The 27,802-nt window shown below is 35.1% G+C and overlaps 1 protein-coding gene across 1 annotated transcript in view; it reads left to right on the top strand.

The window, feature by feature from the left end:
* The window catches only part of LOC138918461 (serine/arginine repetitive matrix protein 1), a 150,111-nt gene extending 122,542 nt beyond the window's left edge, over positions 1 to 27,569 (top strand). Inside the window, exons 3-4 of the mRNA XM_070240055.1 lie at positions 22,023 to 22,888; positions 23,449 to 27,569. The gene's annotated coding sequence lies outside the window, so the exon portion shown is untranslated. The remainder of the gene's footprint in view (positions 1 to 22,022; positions 22,889 to 23,448) is intronic.
* The last annotated feature ends 233 nt before the right edge of the window (positions 27,570 to 27,802 follow it).

Below are 27,802 nucleotides of genomic sequence, written 5' to 3'. Positions count from 1 at the left end.
TCTTTCTGACAATATCTGTGTAGCTATATTTGATCGTTTCTTGACAGACTATTAAGAAAATAAGAGTATATTAGAAATTTATTTATTTTCTCAGTGTTTATTTTATGCTAGATGTTCATGTAGTGATAACCTCATTTTAATATGTCATAAATATTATTGAATATTGTATTTTTTATACTTGCAATGTCATCTGTATACTCAGTATATATAATTTACTTGAGTTTTATCAAATGTATTTGCATTCATCTAGTAGGTGTTCACACTAAGAAAAAAAGGAAGATAGAAAAAGCAGAATAAATACTCTTATTAGTGGTTGTTATTGGGACTTTTGATTTTGACTAAGATTCCTAAGCACTTAAACTCAGTAAATTCAATAATTGTGTAATAGGTGATATGTAGAAGATACTGCACAGTGAAGAATCAAAAAATGAGATGTCTTTTCCCAAAGAAGTTTAAATCTAGAAGAGAGGAAAACACAAATGTGCAATGATAATAATATATGATTGAAAAGTATAAAGAAAGTAAATTCCTCCCATAATATTCAGTCTTGCCCCAATAATGATTGATGTTGACCGAATAAAAAATAAGATATTCTTGGGACATTAACATGTTATTTTACAAAGTAGATGGGGAGTTATTGATTATGCTATGGCATAGGCACTGGAAAAGAAAAAGAAGGACTACCCATAATGTTGATAATTACATATGGAATGGTGTATGCAAAGGAATTTTTAATGAAACAAATTTTAAACACCATTTTTAAAACAATTCAGATGATTTCCAGGTTTCAGCTGGACAAATAGAGAGGTGGAAAGAGTACTCTTGAGACTTAGACAATTAATAAAAAGCTAGACAAAGTGATAATTAGCTACTTTTTCTGAAAATATTAGAAAACTGAAATTACAGTGCAACCAAGTTATGTGAAACCTGAGGAAAGAGAAGACCAACATTTTGCTGACCTGGGGCTGATCCCTCAAGGCAATGTAAGCCAATAAGAAGGTGTAACTTCAAAACGTTATATTGCTAAAGGTTGGCTAGCATAAGATCGCAAAGCCACTTAGGGCAGGATATAGGAGAATAGCGCTTTCTTGCCAGAAGCTCACAGGGAAGATCAGAGAGAATCTGAGAAAGCCTTTCCTGTGGTGCTGACTAGAGGACGGGAAGGGAAGCCACTGCTGAAACGCCTCACCAAGTCTACTGTCTCTCCCAGGGAACAAAATTCTTAATCTGCAAAGATAAAACAGGAAACACTCTCCCATCAGAGCACCAGTGCAAAACCATTCCAGCAGGTGGAAATGAACTACCGCTGAGAGAAGGGCAGACATGCTTCATTTAATTGTGAGTGGGGGGACTTGGTGGTCACGTTTAAAGGCAGAGGTTTCCAGATTGTAGGTGATAATGAAGAAAGGAAGTTAGACTAATATAAAATATTAAATATGATAGTAGGTATGATTAATCAGATAGATATTGGGACAGGCATGGATTTGAATATTTGTAATAGAAGAAAATGGAAGAGTGAGCAAAGACATGGAAGCAGGCAGATCGGGCTTATGAATGATCTATTATTTGTTAAGACTTTCATAGACTTTCCCAAGTGTAGCAGAGGGTACTTGGTGAGACATAGGCACCCTAAGAGTGAGAACAGTGAGAGTTCTGGTAGCCCAGGGTGAATTGGGTCAGATTCTCTTTGAATAATAGCGAGTGGACATCCTGGGAAATGCAATAGCTGAACAACTTGGAGCTGACATTCACCTCTCTTTTATGAGACTGAAACTGGTGATGCGATTGAGTCTTTATTATCTCTAAACCTATTGAATAATGTGATGGTGGCAGGGGATCTAGCCACAAAAATAGATATGATCTAGGTCTGCCATTCAGCTCCAGAAATGGAGCAGTAAAGAGAAACAGCTTACTAAAGTAGACTTCCTTGGCATGATAAAGTCTCTAAAACACATTTATCAGATTACAAAGGGGTTCCGGGTACTACGAAAATGTAAAGAAAAAAAAAAGCCAAAGGGCAGATTTATTACATAGGTAGAAGGATCATCTTCTTCTTCTCTGTTAGATAATTTTGGATACAAATGCTTAGGGAGAAGTAAAGCTCACAGAAAGATGAATGATATTATATAATAAGGCTACTATATTAGTTTCCTAGAGATACCATAACAAAGTTCCACAAATTGGGTGACTTAAGACAACAGAAATTTATTCTCTCACAGTTCTGGAGGGTAGACATCCAAAATCAAGTTATTGGCACAGTCATGCTCCCTCTGAGGCTTGTTGGGGAGGACATTTGCTTGCCTCTTCCAGCTTCTCGTAGCCCTAGGCATTTCGTGGCTGTGGCAGCATAACTTCAATCTCTGCCTGTGTCTTCCCATGGTTGTCTTCCCTCTGCCTCTGTGTTTTTCTGTGTCTTCACATGGCATTGCTTCTGTGCGTTGTCTGAATTTCCCTCTTCTCATAATGACAACAGTCATATTGGAATAAGGTCCACCATAATGACTTCATTTTTACATGATTAAATATGCATAACCCTATTTCTATATAAGGTCACGTTCACAGGAATTGAGATTAGATTAGGACTTCAACGCCATCTTTTTTGAAGGAGGCACAATCCAACCCATAACAGCTACAAGCTCTAAAGTAAATTAAAATTTTTCATATTATTGGGAGAGGCAATAATAATAACTAACAAAAGATAAAATGATACTAGTTAATTTTTAGTTAGTCTTTTATGTGTCCTAACTACTGTCCTGATGTAGAAAAGTAGTATTAATTTAATTACTCTTTCTAGAAACCTTTCAAAGTAGGTACTGTTTTTTCGCCCAAGACCACATAGCTGGCAAATGGTGAAGTCCATATTATCACCTAAGCGCATTATTGTGTTCTTAGAAAAAGTCATTTAGTCATACAAAAATTATAGGAGACAAAATCCATAAGTAGACCTTTGGCATCAGCACCGTTAGAAATGATTAGAAACTAAGATCAGAGAGAGTAACATACATGTGGCACCTTTTGATTGAGTGCACAGTGTAGGAAACACGTTTTTGTATTTTGGAGAACAACTCCGACATTCATAACAAGACAGCTAAGGACACTGAGGAGAGAGAAGAGACTCATTCCTCTCAGGATCTTGAAAGAGAATTCATAAACTTGGGAAATTGATGTTTCAGGGATCTCATGATTATGAGATTAGCCTAAAGACTATTTGGAAGACTTTTTTCTTGTTACCCATATCTTTATACCAGCTTGGTGTGGTCAGGAAAATTACTGTTACAAATTGTTATATTATGTATTCAAAAAAGTAGAAGGAAAATAAAGAAAAAAACTGGGAAAGAACAGAAAATTAGAATTCAGAAGAGTAGACTGTTACTACAAAACTAAACTTATTCTTAGCATATGATCCAGCAATCACACTCCTTGGTATTTACCTAAAGTAATTGAAAACCTTCGCATGACAGTAACCAGCACACAGATGTTTGTAGCAGCTTTATTCATAATTATCAAAACTTCGAAGCAACCAAGATGTCTTTCAGTTTGTGAAAGAATAAATAAACTATGGTACGTCCATAATAGAGTATTATTTAGCACTAAAAAGAAATGAACTATAAAGCCATAAAAAGGCATGGAGGAACCTTAATTGTATATTACTAAGTGAAAGAAGCCAATCTGGAAAGGGTGTTTACTGTGTGATTCCAACTATATGACTTTCTGGAAAAAGCAAAACTATGGAGACAGCAGAGAGATTGGTGGTTTCCAGGGCTTGGAGGAAGGGAGGGATGAAGAGACGGAGCACAGAGGAATGTTAGGGCTGTGAAATTACTCTGTATGATACTCTAATGGTGGGTACATGTCATTATACATATGTCCAAATCTACAGAATGTACATCACCAAGAGTGAACTCTTGAGGCCGGCGCTGTGGCCAAGTAGTTTAGTTCGTGTGCTCCACTTCGGCTGCCCAGGGTTTCACCGGTTCAAATCCTGGGCATGAACCTACCACCACTCATCAAGCCATGCTGAGGCAGCACCCCACATAGCAGAGTCAAAGGACCTACAACTAGAATATACAAATATGCACTGGGGGGCATTGGGGTGACGAAGAAGAAGAAGAAGAAAAAAAAGATTGGGGGTGCTGGCCCGGTGGCACAGTGGTTAAGTTCACACGTTCTGCTTCTCTGTGGCCTGGGGTTCCCCAGTTCGGATCCTGGGTGCGGACATGGCACCACTTGGCATGCCACGCTGTGGTAGGCGTCCCACATAGAAAGCAGAGGAAGATGGGCACAGATGTTAGCTCAGGGCCAGGCTTCTTCAGCAAAAAGAGGAGGACTGGCAGTAGTTAGCTTAGGGCTAATATTCCTCAAAAAAAAAAAAAAAAAAAAAAAAGATTGGCAACAGATGTTAGTTCAGGTGCCAATCCTTGAAAAAACAAATTCACACACAAACCAAAGAGTGAACCCTAATGTAAACTATGGACTTTGGGTTATAATGATGTCTTGATGTATGTTCATTAATTGCAAAAAATATAGCACGTTGGTGGGGGCTGTTGATAATGGAGCAGGCTGTATATGCCTGGGGGAAGGGTATACGAAATATCTCTGTAACTTCCTCTGAATTTTGTGATGAAGCTAGAAGCACTATAAAAAGAAAGTCTTTTTAAAAATGCCATAGAAAGGTAGATTGGAAATCAAGACTGTATTGTGTTATAAAAAAAGTCAAATTAGAGAGAAATTCTATAAAAATGTGCAGAGAGAAGAAAAGAAGGAGAACAGAGAACTTAATTTGTTTATTAGCAACTGGTTGTTAAGCTTTAATAAGTAATTTCTATTAAAGTAGGAAATGTTGAATCAGCATTGCAGAAAAGTAAAACGTGTGCATGATGTGGAAATGGAAACTACAAATAACGCAGATGATGAAGAGAAGAAGTGGGATAGTAGCTTGATGGCATAGTACTTTGGAAGGAAATTTGCCTTTGTGTGTGTTTTAACACAAAAGACAAGTGTAAAGTAACTACTGCTATAAGTAAAGTCATACAATTATTTTTCTCCCTTTCCAAATCGAGAGCATTTGAAGATTCAGTGATTAAATAGGAGTGATTGAAAGCTTATTAATTAGGGTCCCCTTCCATTATAAATTTCCGCTATAAATTGAAGATCTACTCGATTCTTACTGTACAATGGCTACTTGTAAACATTATGTGAACTTAAAATCTAGATAAACGGATGTCAAGATGTCAGCAATAGGATACCCCTTAATTTCTTTACTAAAAAACTAAAACTTTTTAATGTAATTTTGTTTTTCTGGATAGCCTAATGAACAGTCTGAGTGAAAGTTACTCGGTTTGAAACACACAATGTGCATTAAAAACAATAAGAAAGAAAACCTAATAATTTGATTAAATTTAGCTATAGACTGTGTTTAAAACAACCAAGAATTTGTAAACTGTTTCTTTGCTAAATTAATTTAGTTGTCAAGTCACGTGGCACAAAATAAATTAATTTACGTTATATGTAAATATGTTTATGTTTTATTACTGTAAATTACGGTAAACAACTGAAGGTCAAGAGGCAACCCAACACACTTCTTTGTAGCCATGACTGACTAACTTGCAGTAGAGCTGAGAAGAAAGCCAGACATGCTTTAATAATCATGCTCGCGTCACCCTTGTGCTGTCCATGGTCCTGGGAGAAAGACAACTCATCTGGGGAGATATGAGAGAATATGAGCATATTTGGTTATTCAGAGAACTCACCTTTGGTTGGAATTCTACAAAATAATGTAACTTCACCTGGCTGAGGATACTTTGGATTAGTAATCCATTAAATATCATACTTTCAAATAGAGCTTTTTTTGTTGTTCTTAGAACCTACACTTTTCAGAATGTTCTCTTACTGTCTAATTGCGGTTGAAATAACTTTTTCAAGCACAGCATCAACAGTTGTGTTGCTCCTTACGTGTTTCACTGTATTCTTCCAGGGATTAGATTTTATCTGTGAACATAAAGGAAAGAGAAAGCAATTTTATTTATTTTTTTCTTCCCACATGTATCTTTTATCCAAGAAACGAATTTCAGTATATTTCTGTGGAAGCGTAGGTTTTAATTATTTTCTCAGGGACTGACAATTCCAATTTCCCAGATGATAAGTTAAATGTGTAATGCTCAATTATATATCACATTTCATTATTTCCTACTGGAGAATACCCATGTGAAAGTTAGTCCCTGGAAACAGACCACGAAAGTACCGTTCAGTACACTGCTGATTTAGGACACAAAATGGTACTTCAATATCCAGAAATAGTTAAGAAAACATAAAAAATTATGTAATTTACTTTCTTGAAATATTTTCATAATGCCAAATTCTTTATAGTTTGCAAAGCAATGGCAAAAATGTTATCATTTTGTACTCATAATAAACCCAAGAGATAACTATTGCTTTCTCCATTTTACAAATGAAGATACTACAGCTCTAAAAGTTTTTCTGTTACTAAAGTATCTTTGGTTGTTACGTGGGAGGGCTGGAAATTTTACACGGACCTTCTCACAGTAAGTCTTAGGCTGGGCCCTATAATACAAGTTCCCCTAGCTTTGTGTATATGAGGATATTTAAGTCCTCTTCTGAGAGAAGGAACTATTCTCAATATAAAATATTAAACCAGCACCTTTTAATGCATCATCTCAGGAATGCAAAGCATAAACACCTTGAAGTGTTCAAAACTCACATTTTTAAATAATATAGTGATTGAATGAAAATTAAATACCTGTGATCAAATAGGGTATAAATCATATTTTTCTTTTTCTAGGACTTCTGAAAAAATATGATTGTTGGTTAGTGGAACAAGGATTTCTCTAGCTGTACAGCAGACGTTTTCTTTCTAGTGACATGCGAGAGTGGGTGGTGAGTATTTCAGATCAGAACATTGCGTTCTTGTGAACAGACAAAGAATATATAATGGCTGGATTTACTTTTTTTCCTTTTTTTCTTAGATTGGCCATCAGACAGCCTTTTAGAATTAAATATCAGCCCCTCTTCAAAAAAGAAACAAAAAGCAATACCAGATAAACCTTGGCTACAGATAACCTCTATAAAAGATCATTTCTTTATACTTTATTTTCTTTGGAGAATAATTCCAAAATGCTTAATCAGACAAGTATTAAAGTATATTTTCTTCTTTTTGAGGATAAGATAAAATTAAATTTGTAGTCTTGGTTATCGTTAAATACATTTGTCAAGGCCTAGGAAAATATTTATTCTTTTGTATTCTACCTAGAGGAGAGCACATGTAAGATTATAGAAAAAGATATCTCTGAAGTCAGTTACAGTTCTTTATCTTCACAGAAGACTAGATTCAATATATAAGCAAAAAAAAATAGGTTCAATTTTTACTTTCGTATGAGTGACAGGCATAGTAAAACAAAAATTCACTTTGAGACCACATGGTTTTCAAGCAAATAAAACATAGGTTTTTTTAACATAGACCTTCATATTCCAGGGAAGTCATAGTAATATTTCAAGCTTGTAGAATTCTCAGTTATCATCTTCTTGTCAGAAAAACTTAGTAGTCTGGTTTTTTTCTTTGCTTAATACATATTAGGCATGTAGACACGCATAAGGGACTCAGGCTTTGTGTGTGTCCTTGTACCCTTCTGAAAAACAGGGAAAATAAACCTAAATTATAGATTAATTTGAGGATTAAATGATAATATTAAATGAAATTTTTTGCCTATTTCTGATAATTTTATTGTCTTCAAACTGAATAGAAAGTTGCTACAGGATGAAAGTTGTTTAAGGAAAAAAGAAACTAAAAAGGTGCTAGAAGAAATGTATCTTCAATATTTGCTAAAACGTGTCCAAAAACTAGGCTTGCCATCCTTAGCTCACCACCCACATCTAAATTTATATAGTGACTAAAGATTCAGTGGATTGAGAGAGGAGGAAGTCTTTGACTTGAAAAAGACTTGCCAGGGTCTTCTGCATTTTACCTCGCTTTGCTTTCTGTGAGGGTGGGGGATTTCCTCTTATTTCAAGATTAGCTCAGAGATCTTCAAGAGATTCCCTGAGACAGGAAGGGATGGTAGACAAGGAGACAAGACCGACATCTCTGCTCCAGCCTGATGCTTTCACAGCTGACAAATCTTGGTTTGTCTAGGTTGCTATCGAAGAGAAGTGTTCTGAGAGGGGTTTGGTGAGCATATGGTCTGTCCCTATGGAGAGCCTGATCAAAGCAAACACAGACTCATGTCTTCTTTTGTCTGGAAAAGTCTCAATGTGCTAAGCTGGTTTGGCTGTATTCACCTGTGAGGGACACTCTGCAGAGCAGAGGGACCATGTTACAGGGGCGAGGCTGTGCTAGGTGTCTGCTCTAGGAAGAAACAAAATCTATGTCTCCAGTGGTTAACTTGAAAGGGAAACTTTGCAAGGAAATGGCGGTGTTGGATGTCTCTATGATAGAGAAATGTTACCTCCAAAAAGCCACAAACTACCTCATGAAAGAATAAAAATAACATTTAAGTATATTTGCCATGCAGAAGACACCAATGCTCAACTACAAAGCCACCAGTCAAGCCACACCTTCCCCACCCCACTGTCTCACTGTTCCCAGCCTGGGGAGCCAGAGGCAGCCCAGCGAAGTGGAGAGAAGCAGTATAAGGACAAGAAGTGACAGCGCACCATTTTCCTTCTGCCCTGAGGAATTCTCAGGTTAAACTTGTGCCAGAGAAGAGGATATACTAAAATTGGATAATAGGTCATAATTTTGATGCTAATCTTAGCTGAACTTTTCCAATATTTGAAAATGAGTTTTCTAATATGCGAAAGTAACAAAAACCGTTTTTGCCTCTAAATATATTGTCCAAGGGCTAGAAGGCAAGATCTGACAGGGATTATTTAAAGTGAGGGGTGAGAAAGGAATGTGTTCTATACACTGCACGCCATTGAATTCCGTTTTGTAGAAGTGAGTACTGTCTTACCAATTGTATCTTCAAAACATTACTCAGTTCAGCCCTTTTATCTCCATCCCTGTTGATGGCAGCTTATCCAAACCACCCATTTGTCTCACTTAAATAATTGCACCCTCCTCCTGTTTGATCCTGTCACTCCCATTGGTTCTTCTCCCCTATTTATTCTCCACAGAACAGGAAAAATGACTTTCTCAGAATAAAATTTGGGTCATATTTAACTCCCTTGCTTAAACATTTCAATGGTTTTGTATTGCGTTGTTACAAAATCAGAATTCCTTGCTTTGGCCTACACGATCTATCCTCTGCCCACTTCTCCAGCTCCTTTCTGAGCCACTTCCCTTCTTCTTTACTCTGCTGCAGACTTGCCAATCTCCTGGGATCATCTTCTGGCCCACAATATGCTCTTTACTGCATATGATTCCCAGTGCCAGCAACACCTCCTTGTATCTAGCCCTTCAGAAGCCAAGTCATCTCATCCCATTTCTTCTTCGGTGACTTCCTTGGCCTCCCTACATAAAAAAAGTGTCCTATGCACGTCTCCGTATCAACTAATTATTTTCTCTTTAATAGCATTGATTTACAGCTCTTTACAACCACTTGTATGTTTAATTTTTTAGTGCTCATTTCTTCTCTTAAAAATTCTGTGTCCCTACACATCAAACAATATCTGCACACGATGAGTATTCAAAAATTCAGAATGAATTGCCACATTATCATTATTGTTATTATTATTATATTTATTATGTAGAGGTCCTAAAGGAGCTCTGAATTGAAAGCAGATGTGAAAAACTTGTTACTTACTTACTATTTCTGTCATTATGAATGTGAGCTTTTTTTGTTAGCAAGACCTAGGTTTAAAATCACGCTCTTTGTGAATTTGGACAGATTTACTTAACCTAATTCTTGGCTTTTTTCATCTGTTATATGGCAATGTAATAATACTTGACCAAGAAATTGATGTGAGTATGAAATTTCATAAAATATTTAAAGAGCCAAGGGCTTGGATTCCACATGGCACTCTGAAATTATGTTTAAAATTCCTTCTTCTCCAAACATACAAAAAGAGTTTAAACATTTAAGAGACATGTAGATTGCTTATCTATGATGCAAATTTATGACTAGATAAATATCTCTGTTTACAAGAAAATTACTAAAATGCAATTCGTTATGTGAGCTAAGATCATGGAAGTACTGAGTGGCCTTACACAAATAGGTGAGGTAGCCTGGAGTTTTGCTCCTGCAGGAAAATGGACATCAGAATTCCCCAGTGATTGCGAGGGAGACTAAAGCTATTCTCACTATTGGAAAGTTGCTGCTGGAGAGGGGGTTGCTCATGTGTAAAGGGAGGGTGAAAAAAGGTGAGAGCAGAGACCAACATCTATGGCTGGTGTACAGATTTCGGCTGGGGTAGCTGCAGGAGGCAGCAAAAGCCTAAGATAGGGCACAGCCTGTTGGTTCCATCAGTGAGCACATGTGCAGTATCTCCAATGTCACTGCTGTTGCACAGCTCTGTTAGGGGCTAGGTGGCAGATCCATGAAGATGACTATAATGGGTAAACACAGACAGCAAGAAATAGCTTTTGGAAGCCCTTCAAGCTGGACCTGTAAAATAAATACCCAAAGTCCAAGTTGAAAACTCACTCTATAAAAGACAACCAATAACACTATTATTAAGAGGTGAATTCATTCCTGTCAAAAGTAAATTAGAGCATTCTATTAAGATGACTTTAATATAAATAAACCTATGACCGTCTAAGATATTCAGACTTTAACAGGTCCAAGAATTACTGCGATATCTTCTTAAAATGTAGAAGTTGGGAAAGCCAGTCTGGATTGGGGCCTGGGATTATGCATTTCCTGCAAGCTCCCAGGTGATACTGTTGTTAGTGATCCTATCACCATGTTTTCCATAGCAAGACTTTAGAATATAGGAGCAGATGAAGGTAATAAGGAACATTTTAGAAATCCTGGAAATGAAAATAATAGACAGTGACATCAAACAGTTCAAAACACAGAAAGCTCTGGATTGGACAAAGCCAAAGATAAAATTCATGTGGAGGCATTCAAGGAAGATTCAGCCCACAAGTATTGTTAGAAGAAAACAATTATAAGAAGAGATAACAGACATGAAGGACATACTAAGAGCCTACAGAAAAAGCATCCTTACCTAGATTATCATTGAGAAACAGCAGAATGAAGAAGGCAAGGAGAAAATCTCTTAGGGCTCCCGGAGGAAAAAGGAATCAACTCTAAAGGAAACATCGTAACTCTCCAGCAGACTTATCCTCAGCAAGAGGATTCAGAAAGTGGGAGGGGAATGTCTCAAAGTACTGAGGGGCCAGTAAGTGTGTCCCAAGAATTCTGTACACAAATAAACTTCATTCATGTATGAAAAGCAAAGCCTTTTTAAGAAACGAAATGTAAAGAGTGTAATAGTACCTATGGATCCACAATGAATAATCACCAAATAATAATCCCCAAAAGGTTTACTTCAGGGAGAAGAAAAGAGACAACAGAGTGAAGGAGTCAGATGGAAAAAGGAAGATACGAGTCAAGAAAGAGGTGAAATATGTCAGAAAGTGAATCTATCTATATCTATCTATCTATCTATCATCTATCTATCTATGATTAATTTTACGTGTCAACTTTACTGGGCCATGGGATACTCAGATATTCAGTTGAATATTATTCTGGGTGTGTCTGTAAAGGTGTTTCTGGATGAGATTAACATTTGAATAGACTGAATAAAGCAGATTGTTTTCTGCAATGTGGGTGGGCCTCATCCAATCTGTTGAAGACCTGAAGAGGACCAAAGGAGTAAAGGAGAGCTCACTCTCTCTGCCTGACTATCTTTGAGCAAGGACTTCAGTCTTCTGTCTTCTGACTGGAAATCACCCCATCAACTCTCATGCCTCAGAGTCCACCTGGAGCTATAGGACTGATCACTCTCCTGGTTCTCATGCCTGTGAGCTCAGGCTGGAACAAAACCATCTGCTCTCCTGGGTCTCCAGTTTGTCAACTGCAGATCTTAGGACTTCTCAGTCTCCATAATAGTGTGAGCCAATTCCTTATAATAGGTCTCTCTCTCTATATATATATATACATCCTACTGGTTCTGTTTCTCTAGAGAACCCTAATTATCTATCTATCTATCTATCTATCTATCTATCTATCTATCTATCTGCCTACCTACCTATCATCTGTCTGTTGACTTACTGATAGTCTACCTATCTATCTATGGATAGATTGATATCTATCTATTGATTTATCTATAAGAATGAAAACTGAACAAAATAAATGTCTTGATTTAAGGGAATCATAACAAGTGAGATCAAAGGGGCTTTTCTATATCTAGTGAAATCTGTTCAGGTGTGGGTTTGGCCTATGAGGAACATAAATAAATCCTGATTAATGTAAAAAATGTATACCTCAGATATGTTTGATTGTTAGGCTCAAAACAAGCAAAGGCAAAATTAAAGATATTCAACATTTCAAAAAGAAAAAAGGAAGAAAATTAAAAAGATAGAATAAAATAGAAACCCACAAGACAACAGAAATAAATCCAAATATGATCATCACCATTAAAGTAGAATGTGACTATACCATTATTAACAGGTGATGAATATCAGATTTCATTTACAAATATTATCTACAAATTTATTTGGAGAAACAAAAAATGTAGGATCATAAAAGTTGAACATAGAGATATATCAGAGAAAGAAATGAGACAGAGAGAGAGACACACAGAGAGAAAATTAGTCTAACAACATTAATAACAGGCAAAATGTAATGAATCTCATCCTAAGGACATTGTACAGATAGGCATGACCATAACAGCAACAATCCACCAAAGAGAGGTAAAAATCATTAATGTACAAGGATACAACAGCAAAAGCAAACACCCGCAAAACTATAAGGCAACATTATCAAAATAGCTATAATACTTGCAGATGTTAATACATGTCTTAAAAATATAAAGTTAATAATAGGAATATTGAGGATTTGACAGTGCAATTAACCTATCCAATCTAATAGATGGATATTTATCCCTGAACACATTAAAAAAATGTAAATTCTTTTCAAGGACACATAGACTATATTTAAAATTTATCATAATGTTCACTTATTTGTGTATCTTTCACATATGAGTGAAGTATGGTTTATCCTCCTTTGTCTAATTTATTTTACTTAGCATAATACACTCAAGATCCATACATGTTATCACAAATGGCAAGGTTTCATCTTTTTTATGACTGAGTAGTATTCCATTATATATATATATACCAGAGTGGAAGGGGGGTGGGGGTAAGGGCAAAAGGTGTAAAGGGGCACATGTGTATGGTGATGGATGGCAACTAGACTTTTGGTGGTGAACATGATGTAGCCTGTACAGAAGTTGAAATATAACAATGTACACCTGAAACTTATATAATGTTATAAACCAATGCTACCTCAATAAAAATTATAATATATTACAAAGAAAGTTTTAAAAATCAAAGAACTTATACCATAAAAACATGAAATTTAGGGCCAAGCCAGTGGTGAAGCAGTTAAGTTTGCACATTCTGCTTTGGTGGCCCAGGGTTCACAGGTTTGGATCCCAGGCAAGGACCTACACACCACTCATCAAGCCATGCTGTGGCAACATCCCATAAACAAAAAATAGAGTAATATTGGCACAGATGTTAGTTCAGTGACAATCTTCCTTAAGCAAAAAGAGGAAGATTGGCAACAGACATTAGCTCAGGGCCTATCTTCCTCACTAAACAAAAAAAAAGCAATTCAACACAAAAATTTTTTAAAAGAAAATAACAAACATCCATTTGAAAAGTATAAAGCAAATTTATAAATGATCAATGATAAGCAGAAAATCCCATGAGAAATTACAAGCTGTTTACAACTGAATGGGAATGAAAGTAATAGATATAAAATTTTGTGATGTGTCCTAAGTGGTGATTAGAGGCAAATTATACTGGAGGGTATATGAAGTAAAGAACAAAAAAGAAGGAAATTATATTAGTTGAAGATTTTAGCTAAAGAAGATAGGAAAAATGTATAGAGTAAAGAGAAAAGTGGGAGAAATAACATAATAAGAATCAGACACAAATAAAACAGCAATATTAAATATTGAGGGAGGAGACTATAGAGATAATAAACAAAACCAAAAGCTGATTCTTTAAAAGAGTAAAATTACAAGATAATCCATCAGAGCAAACTAGAAAAAAAAGCACAAAACAAATAGCCTTGGAAAATAGGACAGAGTTAGATTAGTAGAAGCTGTTTAAAAGATCTTAAGACTATGATGGGGGCCAGCCCCGTGGCCAAGTGGTTAACACTCTGCGCACTCTGCTTTATCGGCTCAGGTTCACAGGTTTGGATTCTGGGAGCAGACCTACTCCACTCGCTAGCCATGCTGTGGAGTATCCCACATACAAAAAAAATAGAGGAAGATTGGCACAGATGTTGGCTCAGGACTGCTCTTCCTCAAGCAAAAAAAAAGAGGAGGATTGCCAATGGATGTTAGCTCAGGACGAATCTTCCTCACGCACACACAAATCTTAAGACTATGGAAACATTAATGAAAATATGTTTGAAAAGGAGTGACATGGATATTTTAGAAAATATAATCTCAATTAATATTAAAGGAATATATAACCATTAATATAAAAATATGAATCAGGGCCAAAGATCCTTCCTGTAAAATGTTTAGAAAAAAATTATGGCCAATATGATTTTGGAGATGTTTTAATAAGTCTTCGAAGAACTAGACAGTCCTTATCTTGCAAAAGCTGTTAAGAGAATAGAAAAAGAGGAAGGACTCTCCAGCACATTTTATTAGAACTGCATAACCACAATTATAAAACTGGACAAAAATAGTACAAGAAAATAAAATTGTAGAGCACACTCATTTATGAACACTGGTGCATAAAGCGTGAATGCACTCTTACCATATTGAAACCTGAAATCTATGTACATAAAATACATCACATTTAAATTTTGTTTTGTCCCAGCAATAGAAAAAGTCTTTAGTATCAGAAAATGTAACAGTGTGTTTATATATTTTAACACATAACAATCTGTTGTTGCATTGAAATATTTGATGGAAATTTAGCATCCATGCATGAATAAAAATAAAATCAAGAGCAAAACACTTAGCAAATCATAAATTAAAGGTTTCTTCACCTGATCAAAAGATATTTATGAAAATCCTGCATCAAGCATTATTATCTTTATTAATGAAACTTTAAAAATATTATGAAGGCTTCTAGTAGTCCTCAACTCAAACTCAGTGGTCTGTGCTTGCACTTTGTGATGTCCCGGTAATAAAGTAGTAGTCAGAGAGCCTGCCAAAGATCATTCACAGGGAAGGCTGGCAGGCCACTGTGCATTTGTCGACTGAAAACCTCCCTTATTATATATGGGATGGTCCTCTCTATAGTTGTATCTGTGGTACATATTGTGAGGGAAAGAGCGTTGAAGGCAGCTTGAAAACTAATTGGAGTGGGAACGTATAGTTAATATCTTTTGCTGCATTTAATTGAGTCCAAGACAAATAAAAGTCTAATGCATAACGGCTATTGCCTCCCCAACATCCACACCTCTTCTTTCACCTATGTGTCCAATTGTAGTTGTTCAGTAAGTTAGACTCAATGTTAATTTTTAATTTCCATACAGCTGAAGGGTTTATTTCACTCTGTAACAGGAAGTGCCGCCAATTACTACTTCAGTATTCTTTCAAACTGTTGTTCCAAAAATGTACACTCATGCTAATAACTTCTTAGGTATTTGTAGACTTATATTTGCATTTATTTAAAATTTCATGGAATTTCCATGGAGGTCTAAACTTTCTGATTTATAAATATTCAATGAGTTGCTAGATATTCTTGATATAAACAGCACATGGGAAGAACATGGTCAAATGATTTCTTAAGTTCACTATCGGGACATAACAGTTCTGTGAATAAATCAAAATTCTATTTAACATGAAAGAACATACTATAATCAGTATATTTATTTAATTATAATCTTAGAAGATAGAACTTTCTTGTGCGTTTGACATCAAGGCATAGGATTTGTTTTCTCTCAATGTCTTCGCAGTCACTCCAATGTTAAAGATATTTGGTAAATAAAACATATTCCATACATTCAACTTCTCAGAGTGTTCAAGAGTTTTAAAAATGATAAAATAAATATATATAATTCAAACTGTGAGATTCTCTATAATTCCTGGTAGTGAGACAGCCTTTTAAAACATCATTTTTTTTATATTTGAAAAAATAACTCACACTTCTTTTCTATCACTGAAGCCTATTGTTTTAAAAAAGGAATCATGATATGAATATTATTAATAATTATATATTGCATTTGTATAATGTTTTAAGATTTGCTAAGTGCTTTTTATACATGATCTTATTTTTACCTTCTTTTAATAAATTAAAATATTAATCAAATTAATTATTTCTCATTCATTTCTTGCTAGGATCTAATAAAAACATTCCGTTAGCTCATGGAGAAATTATACTGGAATGTTTTATTTTTTATTCAGTGCTGCCATAATTTTTTAAAACATTCATATTATGTAACAGTTTTCCATCTTGTTAAAATCTTGTTGTGGCACCAATCTTTAGATTATTGTGTCCCCCTCTTATATTTGGTTGCTCATATCTGCTGTAAAGAAATTCTTTTCTTTCTGCTGAAACGTATCTTCACACTTCTCTAAAGCCTGTTTTGTATTTCTTTGTCAAACACTTCAGCCATTTATTTATCCCATGTAGCTTTGGAAGAAACGATAAAAATAATACTCTTTGGTTTTTTTTTTAAGGAAGATTAGCCCTGAGCTAACATCTGCTGCCAATTGTCCTCTTTTTTTGCTGAGAAAGACTGGCCCTGAGCTACCATCTGTGCCCATCTTTCTCCACTTTATATGTCGGACGCCTACTGCAGCATGGCTTGCTAAGCCGTGCCGTGTTCGCACCTGGGATCCGAACTGGCGAACCAGGGGCCGCCCAAGCAAAACATGCCAACTTAACTGCTGTCTTACTGGGCCAGCCCCTAATACTCTCTTTTGATGATTTGGATCAAAGTGATACTTTCAAGTTTTTCTAATTTTACCTTTAGATTTATTCCAAAGATAGTCTTCTAAAATGAATTTCACCTATATTACATTTAATATAAAAATGCTTTTTTAGAGTCGTCTTTACAAAGATCTTTAAAATTTCTCTTTTTGAAAAAGATATGAAGGCTTTTGGGTAAAAATTTATTTTAAAATTTTAGGCATAAATTCACTATAGACCTTATATTCCTATTTTACTCACAAGTTTTGCACTTAATCATTTAGCAACACATTGATGATTAACATTAAAAATATTAAAAAGGGGAGAGAAAAATTCTAATTTATATAAGGAGACTGATGAAAAATTTAGAGGAAATGATAGAAATAGGAAAATCTCCATTTAAAAACCATCATGGTAATAATTAACTCAGGCAAAACCCCTAAGTTAATGAAAAATCATCAGATTATAAATGTTAGGATATTCGAAGAGTCTGAAATTATTACCTCACAGATTACTAATTTATAACAAAAGAAATAAAAACTTAATTTTACAATGGAAATATTTGGCAAATACTACCTTAAACAAGTGATAGAACTTAATATCACTGATTATGGGACCATTAAAGAAGTACTAATGTCAGCTATTTATTCTTCTTAAATATTACATTTTTGTCGCAATAAAGAGTGATGGCTTTTTTGTCTCTAAATAATTGATTTTCATGGATTTTTATCAACACGAACTCAAGACATAAAGTAATATCAAAAGAGGGCTTGTTTTTAACCCAATGGAATGTTTTTTCTTCAGCAATAAGCATAACTTGTGAAAAATGAAAATCCAGCAAATAAACGTTTTCTTTTCTTTTTGTGTAATGTATGTAATATATAATTTGTTTTATATCCTGGTAAAGAAGGATTGAAGTTATGGTCTCATCTGCTACTAATAAGCTTGGAGACTTTATAAATTTGTGAGGAAAGTAATATGTTCTTAGATCACTGTGTACCTTATAGTATTTACCAAATAGATAAATAGACATTCAGAATGTGCTTGGTTTACTTATGAAAGTCTCTGAACTTTTCCTAGTAAAACACACTCTTTGAGGACTTGAATTCTCACTCCTGAGGAGTTGCTTTGGGTCTAAACTAATATTACTACAATTAAAATTTAATTAACAGATTTCAAAATTAGTACCTAACGTCTAGAAGACACAGTGTCTGGGGAACTCCCTTTATCTTTTAAAACTTATAATCTAGTAGCTTGGTTAAAATAAACACCCTAAATTTACACACAATTTCCGGGTTAATGCAAATGCTGCTTTCCTTCTTACAGTTCTACTGATCTGTAGTATCTGCTTTTCTCGGAGTATCCAAAATCTTTGTATGAGGGGATGGTGCTTATCTCAGACTTTGGTTTGACGCGGAATGACATGAAGTGGTTAATTTGAAAATCCCAGCTTTTTGTAACCAATTGATGGGTATAAAAACAGATGAGTTCAGGACACCAATGCCCAGTGATATAGCCTGAAAAGATCAGTAAACAAAGAGAAGAAGAACTTTGACATTTCTCTAGTAACAAAGTTATGTCATATCCCCATAGCAAGAGCTATGGATACACAGGGAAATATTTCTCTCTTATTGTGAATTTACATGGCAGTGCATCTGTGGGTGAGTGTTTGTTCTGTAATGTTTGTGTGTGTGGCTTTTTGATCTAATTGTTTTCTAATCTCCAAAAATGTCAGGAAGCACCTGAGCTGGCATGTTGACTGTAAAGAGATAGGACTTTGAATGCACTCACCCATCCTGAAATGTTCTGTGCATCTTGAAGTGCCAAGTCCAGCCTACTGCTACTGTATCCCAAAGTGTGTTATTCTTAAATGTATAGTTCAGATTTGCTGAAATGTATTACTGAGGGCAGGGGCCTAGAACCTGGGGTAAGACAAAGCCACGTAGGTAGGGGACAAATCTCTCCTTAAAGAGATTAACAGCCATATATTTGGAAAAGGATGCGCTCAGATGGGAGGGAGAGGATTCTTGTCTACATGGTGGACTGAAGTAATAGACGTAGGTTGCCACGCTGAAAAATATGAAAAATCTAGCCAATGTTTTAAGAATATGTAATTAAGCTCAAAATAAAAAGGAAATTGATTCCAAGTTACAAGTAAAAAGAGGATAAAGTAGTAATGTGAATGGGAGTTAAGGTTAAACATTTCAATGGATATCAAAAATTGATATGCACATAAATCCCAGTAAGAGGGGAAAGATGGCCATGCCATGGACCCGCACACTCACCTCCAGGGAGATGAAACTGAGCCTCTAGCTTTAGATCAGCATGGAGGAAATTCTGCCTCATCTTTGAAATGAAACTATAGATTTTTACCCCAAAATCTCAGACATGAGGTGAGGAAGCAGGATGCTTATAAATCACCAATGAGTTGTAGAAACTCCAGATCAAGTACTAATTTTACGAAGTGGTCAGAATTTAGACAATCCATATGGATTAAAAAGCATAAATAAAATATTTTATAGGAGTTTTTTCATTCCAGGGCTCCCAGATACAACAGAAAACAACTTCCACGATATATATTAAATAATTGACAAAGAGCTAGACATTACAGGGAACTATAAAAGAGATTTTAAAATAAGCATGTTTAAAATGTTAAAGTGAAAAATGACTAGAAACTGTGAGAAAAAAAAGGATATCATTTAAAAGAGCAGCCATATTAAAAACTGTGAAATAAACAATTCTGTAAATAAAAATTTAGTCTTTGAATTAGACAAAAAAGCTAACAAATAGACAAATAAAACCAAGGATGAGGCATAAATAAATAAAGAAATTGGACGTAAGATGGAGAGCCTAAGGGAAAGAAAGTCTTGAAACTGGGGCGTGATATCACACATGATCGTATTTAATGTTTTGGTTTATTTGTACGTATTTTTCATGGTCTATGAAGGCAATTTAGAACAATTCTATAATACGTTTCTCTTATGATTTAATTTTCCTAAGTTATGTGAACCACTTTAAAAATTGTACATATAACAAACTTGTACATTGCTATTGTGAACAGTGAAATTGTAGGGGCGTAAAGGAAATTGAGCCTGAGCACCCTGAAGTCTCCACCAGTGTCTTTTCAGAGCTACCTGCATCACTTTGAGAGGGCTCTGAAAGCATCTGCTCTGAATAGACTCACTCCGTACAGAGATAGAAGCAGGGAAGAGGAGGGTGTAACCCAAAATAGCAGGTGCTTGGAGTGATGTCAGACAAATCCTAGTATTCCACAGTACATTTTATGAGAGGATGACCTTAGAAGAGAAGAGTAGGGAAGAGAACCTTGGTTAAAGTATGAGCCCCATAAGAAGATAGAGAGTTGTGTGGAAGCTTAAAGGATGGAATCTTCATTTAAGACTGAGTTCCGGTAATCTATACAGAATTTGAAATATATTGTGATGTACACTGGAAAGTTATAAAATGTTATAATCCAATATTACTGCAATAAAAAAATAAATAAAAAGACTGAGTTCCTATGGACGTTTTATTTTTAACATTTGACATAGACATTGAAGAATCCCTTGAATGTTGACAAAAAGAGATAGTAAAATGAAGATTTTATGCAAAATCAAGAAAGCGATACCATGAGTAAAGGCACAAAGTCTACACTAGAAAGAGTAGACAGTGTTCTTTACTTGGTACTAGAGGAAAAATTGGAAGTTAAACTACAAAAGTGAGGATACAATGTGACGATATCATGCAGATAGTTAGAAATGGGGAGATGAGCTCTAAAGAGAAATCCATGAAATAGAGATGAAAATTAAAGATTGACCATAGAACATGGAATAAGAAAAGTAGACACCCAAGGAGATATAGGGCTTACAGAAATGAGGGCAAGAAACTGTGAAAAAGAGAAGAGGTAAAGAATTGAATCTCTGAGAAATTAAAAGAGAACAGATGTTCAAAGTATGAGGGTTATTGTCAAATGCTGAGGTGCTATAAGAAGAAGGAATGAAAGAGTGGGAAAGGAGTTTAGGGGAAGGTATTTGGGCAAAGTTATTGACCTTTATTGAGTGCTTTTTGGAGTGATAGTAACATTTCATTTTTTAAAGTTAAAGTCTTGTGCCAATTGTTATCCCAAAATACATTCCTCCAGTCTTCCTGGGCATATGGCTGCACTTAAATGTTGGAGAGGCTAGAAATATAGTTATTTTATCTGTGCCATTATATTTCAGGACATCTTGATATTGCAGCCTAAGCTTTAGTCAAAATAAAACAAAAATTAGTATCACAATTGGGTTGCTGCTAAAACAGAAACCTAAAACGTGACATTGGATTAGTGGTCAGGCAGTATGGACCCACAAAGGCTGGAAAGCGGGTGACCCTGGTTATGCCATCATAGTTGGTAAACTATTGTCTTTGATAACTTGTAAAGCAGAACACATGGCTAGTGAGCCTGCAACTCTGGGGAAATTGTTGCAAAGAGCCATAATATGAACGTATATTGCCTGATTCTTGCTGCTTTATGCAAATTATTACAGCAAAGAAATAACCTCAGGCATGATTTGACTTACTTTCAAAACAAGTTGAAAAAGAAAGTCCAGAAATATGGGGCTTTGCAGGATTGGAAAATCCAACTCATTTTGTATTCTACAAAAACAGGAAGATAAAAATGTCATTCAGAACATTCATCAAGGCCTCTGTTAATGGTTCCTCAGCCAAGAGAAGGTACCTAACTTGAGGAAATTATAAGATTGTGAGCATTGTCTTTCACTGCCATCTACTGTATCAAAAGAGCTTCAAGTTACCTCCATTAAAATGGTTGAGGGAGAAATGGGCACACAGAAGAAAATTTTAGGTCACGCTTAGGAACAATATTCATAAAAGAACACTGCGATCCGTTCCTCAAACGGGTCCTGAGGGAAAGCAAAAGATCAGAAGCCTAATAAATTTTTGAGAGAATAAGTACAAAGAAATCACAAGACTGGCCTACAAAAATCTAATTGTTTACTTTCAAAACATTTTTCAGGCTCCCAGAACTGCAACTGCAAGAAGTAGTTTGTGAAACTACGCAGTCTCCAAGGAGAAAGTAGACTCTCTTCAGATGCGGCCACTGAAGATTATGAACACAATGAAGAACTTCCTAGAAGGCAAAGCCAAGTACCAAGGAAGACTGAGGACAAGTTGGTTTTTCTCACAGATCAGAATGAGTCTAACCAATGATTTTATTCAGCATTCGACAAAGCCAGCCTTTATCATTTCTGCAAAAGACCTCATTCTTATGGACTGACTGACTTGTTTCCCATTCTATTTTCTGAATGAATGTTTTGGAGATTTTAGTAGAATTAGTTTGTTCCTGCTCCACCATCATATATTGTTCTCATTTCCAATTTTACAGACAGGCAAGAGGGGTTACTGCCTTGGGATCCATCCTTTTGCAGGTCTGACTCCTTCCCTTCTCAACCTTACCCCAATTGTCAAGGTGAGACTTCCGCAGGCCAAGTGGCCGTGATGTCCCTGGAGGCCATGCTCCACTTCTAGGCCATGCTTCCGATACCTGGGACTCCAGACTGCCCTGTCCGCATAGCACTACATTGGCTTCCAGGTTTTTCACAGATTTTTTTACCCACATCATCCTCCTGAGAATTCTCTGTTCCACTGTTGGCCTTAGCCTAAACCCAAGAACTGGCTAAAGGGCAGCTGTTCAGGGGAAGTGTGAATGTAGTTTGGACTCGCAGGCTGAGGTGTCCACAACTGGCCATAAGAGAAGGATGTGAAGAGAAGGAAGCACCATGGCTAAGGATTAAGATCTGAGGGCATTTCTCCCTGTGTTGCCACATTCTAAAATGGAAAACAAGGAGGTTTGAAAATTCTGAATTGTCAGAGTAGACAGAGGTATTTTATTTAACAATGTATTTGCTTCATTTATAATTTTTAAATATTTAAGTATATGTTATGTAATCCTCCACTTGTATGTACTCTTGCTTCTGCCCCATCAATGTTGGGGGATACCCAAATCTCGTCTGTGTAAGATGAGAGTGGGTATAGAAGACAGATGGTTTTTTATTAGTTTGTAAGTTGCCAGGTTGCAGAATCTACAACTGGACATAATGGATAGAAATGTCCATTAGCCACAAATTCTGCTTTGACCTGGATGTGGCAGGAGGATAATTTTGTCCTTTGGGGAGAATACGAGTTTGATTTATTGGAAGAGAAGTGTACTCAGATATTTGGTGGCCATAGGAAGGACTTGCAGTATGCTAGTTTCCTCCCCAAATCCATTCTCCTCTTCTTTCTGGGCACATGGCTGCATAGCTATGAACTACTTTTCTCGTCCTCACACTTACACCTGTGGATGGCTCTGTACGTAAGTTCTCACCTATGAAATATGAACAGAAATGAGTGGTATTTAAAAGGACATTTGTTACCCTGGTCCTCTCTTTTCCCTTTTGCAGACTGAAATGTCCATGTAGCAGAAGTGCAACGTCAACCACGCGGATGAACATAACATCCGCGGGAATGCTGGCGCATGAAGTGGCAAGAAAACACATCCTTGAAAAGGCATCACTGAGCAAAGCTGCCCGCCTGCCTAGGCGCCTTGGGCTTTCAGTTGTTCCATTGCATGAGAGAACCTGCAAGCTAATTTAGGCCAGAGCATTTTTTTTCAGCAGCTTAGCTTTTATCTTAATAAAACTGTTTAGAATAATATGGAATAATGGCTACTCTTTTAAAGTGAATGGATAGAGTTATGATAAAAAAATCAACTTATTTATCTTTACTGTAGATGAGAGACAAATTCATTGTGTGGAAATTAACATAACATTGTCTTTTTGTCACAGAGTTTCTCACATTCTTAAGAAGTAAGATATTAATCTGAATTATAAGAAGAGGCAGGTTTCACAATTGTGAAATCTTATCATGAATATCTCCTCCAACTGTCAGAACAATATCATATATAAAAATATATAATAGTATTTAAAGTATGTACTATAGTATATAGAGTATTTATAGTATAGATTATAAAGAGTATATATCATACAGAATGATATTATATATTATTCTCCATGTATTCATAAATATATGTATTCATATATTACTTTCCACACATTCACAGAGAGTACATGTTTTCTGAAACTATTAGTAGATTGAATTTTCACAATTCACAAAATAACAGAACTTTCAAGGTATTCTAAAATAAGGTAGAAAATAGTTGCTTATAAGAAAACATTTAGAAATGCATCAACTCTCTGAATGTGTAAATAAATCTGACATTTGCTAGCTGCTAATGAGATACATGCCTGCTGTCTAAGTTGTCAAGCATTCTTATTTGGAAAGCTTAAAAAAGAGACGCCTTCTAAATCTGAATCATTAAGGTGAGACCAAGTCAAAACATACCGAAAATCAGAATCAGATTCTAATGGTATTTCACATGAAAAAGCAAGGTCTCCACTGTTGGGTAGATTTGATTTAAAATCCTCATCCTGTGAATTGTTGGTTGTCATCATAAGCACTTTACTCCACTTCTTGCAGCCTGGTCACGGTGACAACTTAGGAGTCAAAACCAACTACAGTTTTGGTCCCAGCCATTGCCAATGTTGTGACTTTACTTGCCCTTTTTTTTGCATTCTTTCCAGTTTACTTCAACTGCTGTCTCCTCTTAGAATGCAAAATCTGGTGTCCCAATTATCATGTTATATTTAGGCCACTTTATCTCCTAATGCCTGATAAAGCAGTTTAGTCCGTACCCCCATACAACCAATTATAGGCCACTGATGGCTGCTAGATTCAACTCCATCTTCGATCTGTTCCTTTAAGGAAATATGCTTGAATTTTGGTGTATGTGCAGAAAATTATGCTGTTTGCACTTGTAAAAAGTGGTCTGAAAACTCTCTCATTATTTCCACTTTTGTTAAATATTAATGTATTTTTACCATTTATCAATCATGACTTTTCCTCATTTTTGTTTTTCAGATAATATTTTTTCTGAAAAATAATTCCTTATTAGTCATTTGTATTGCAATTATTTTCTCCCAGATTGCAACTTACCCTTTAATTTCTTGATGTGTTTGATAAATAGATGTTCTTTATTTTAATGTGGTTATATTTATGAACTTTTTCTTTTAAGATTAGCATTATTTTTATCTTGTTTAAGAAATTCTACTCTTTCCTCAAGACATAAATGTTTTCCTAAACATTCTTCTGAAATTATTAAAACTTACCTGCCACATTTAAGCCTTTAATTCATTGAGTTTTTGAATTTTGCCTTTGATGCAAGGTAAAGTTTAATTTTACCTAATGGTTTTTATCTATTAGATAATTATAATTTAACATCTTTTGATTTGTTTAATTGGTGACTAACATTTTACATCTCAGAAACTTAAATTAAGCTTACATGAATAATTACAATTTGATCATGAATTTTTTTTTTTAGTATATAGCTTTTTATTTGATAATGTTCATTTAGGATATTTTCATCTGTATTTATATGTGAAACTGGCCTCTAATGTTTCTGTTCCTTTTTAAACTCCTGTACTCCAGGATAAAGTACATTAAAAAATGTTACAAATTATGAGTGAACAGCTCAGTGAATTTTTGTATGATAACGTAATGATCTTGGGTCGATAAATAGAACACCATGAACATCCCAGAAGCTTTCCTTGTGATCCCTTGAAATCACTATCTTCAAAAGTATTCAGGGTTCTGGTTTGTATCACCAGAGAGCAGTTATGCATATTTAAAAATTTTAAATAATAGACTATTGCAGACTGATTCATTTCTAGTTTTATTCCATTGTGATTGGAAAAGATATCTTGTATCATTTCAACCTTTTAAAATTTAAAATTTGTTTTGTGGTCTAACGAAAAAATATTTTTGTTTTAATCCATTCTGACTATTTCTACCTTTTTAATGGAGAGTTTAATACTTCAAATAGTTACTGATAAGAAAGGACTGATTTCTGCCATTTTGCTATTTGTTTTCTGTATGTCTTATAATTTTTGTCTTTAATTTTTCCTTTACTGCCTTATTTTGTATTTAATTGGTTTTTGTTTTGTAGTGAATCATTTTGATTCCATTCTCATTTCCTTTTACGTATATATTTTTTAGATATTTTCTTTGTGGTTAGCATGGGCATTACATTTAACAACACAATCTAGTTTGGATTGATACCAACTTAACTTCAATAGCATACAAATATTCTGCTCCTAATCACCTCCAGCCCCCTTTTATATTGTTGCCATCAAAAATTATATCTTTATACATTTTGTGCCCAATAACATAGAATTATAATTATTTTTATGTATTTGTCTTTTAAATCACTTAGGGAATAAAAAGTGGAGTTACAAATCAAAAATACAATAATATTGGCTTTTATATTTGCCCACATTTCTACCTTTACTGGACATATTTGTATCTTTATGTGACTTCAAGTTACTGTCTGGTGTCCTTTCATTTCATCTGAAGAATTCATTTTCCAGTCTTGTAGAACCAGTGTACTAACAGTTAACTCCCTCAACTTTTGTTTATCTGAAATGTCTTAATTTCTTGTTCATTTTTGAAGTACACTTTATTGGATATAGAATTCTTTTTTTTTTCTTTCAGTACTTTAAATATCTTTCAGCTTTCTAGACTCCATGGTTTCTGATGAAAGATAGGCTGTTAATCTTATTGATGATCCTTTGTATGTGGCAAATTGCTTCTCTCTTGATGCTTTCCAGATTCTCTCTTTGTCTTTGTCTTCCAATGTTAAATTATATGTGTCTTTGTGTGGGTCTCTATGTTGATCTTACTTGGAGTTAATTGAGCTTTTTGGGTTTGCATAGTCATGTTTTTCTTCAAATTTGAGAAGTTTTAGTCATTATTTCTTCAAATTTTTTTTATTTTACTATCTCTTCTCCTTCTGAAATCCCATAGTGCACATGAAGGTCTCTTTAAAGGTATCCCATCATACTTAGGCTCTGTTTACTTTTCATCATTCTTTTGTCCTTTCTGTTCTTCACACTCTATAATTTCAGTTGTCCTATCTTTAAGTTTTCTCGTTAATATTCAGGAAGGAAAATACTAGAAATTCAGCAAAAAATAAAAAGCATTGTTATATACAACAAATTGGATGAATTTGAAGAAAGTTATGCTTCATATAAAAAAAAATCTCAAAAGGATACAAACTGCATGATCCCATTTACTTAAAATTCATGAAATAACGTGTGTATAGAGATGGAAAACAGAACAGATTACCAGAATAGTGGCTGCCAGATTAGAGATTTGGGGAGATGGAGTGGGTGTAGCTATAAAGAAGTAGCAGGAAAACTACAGGTGTGATAAAACTGCACAGAGTTCCAGATGCACACACACACACAAACACACACAGGTATGAGTGCATTTATAAGTGGTGCAATCTGAATAAATTCTGTAGGTTGTATCAATGTCAGTCTTTTGTGATATTGTACTATAGTCATGCAAAATGTTAACAAAGGGAAAAGCTGAGTGAAGAGTGTAAAGTGAATGTGTACATTTCTTTGCAATATCCTGTAGATAAATAATTATTTTTAAATAAAACAAAAAAATTTAAAAAGGACAATTTTGTGCTTTGAGCCTTTTACTTTATTTGTTTAAACAGGGTACAAGGTAGAAATAGGATGCTGTCTAATGTTTTCTAAATGCATTAGCTGTTAAAGATGATCAGTCCTATCTGGCCTATGTGAATGTCATGAAATTATTAGTGACTTAAAAAAAAGTAAAAAAAAGAAAGAGGACTTTTAGTTCACTATTTCCTTAAAGAAATAGCTTTGTTACACTATTCTTGAAGAAATG

This window comes from Equus caballus, chromosome 17 (genome assembly GCF_041296265.1).
Source record: "Equus caballus isolate H_3958 breed thoroughbred chromosome 17, TB-T2T, whole genome shotgun sequence".
NCBI lineage: Eukaryota > Metazoa > Chordata > Mammalia > Perissodactyla > Equidae > Equus > Equus caballus.
This window is presented reverse-complemented; position numbering and strand designations above follow the sequence as displayed.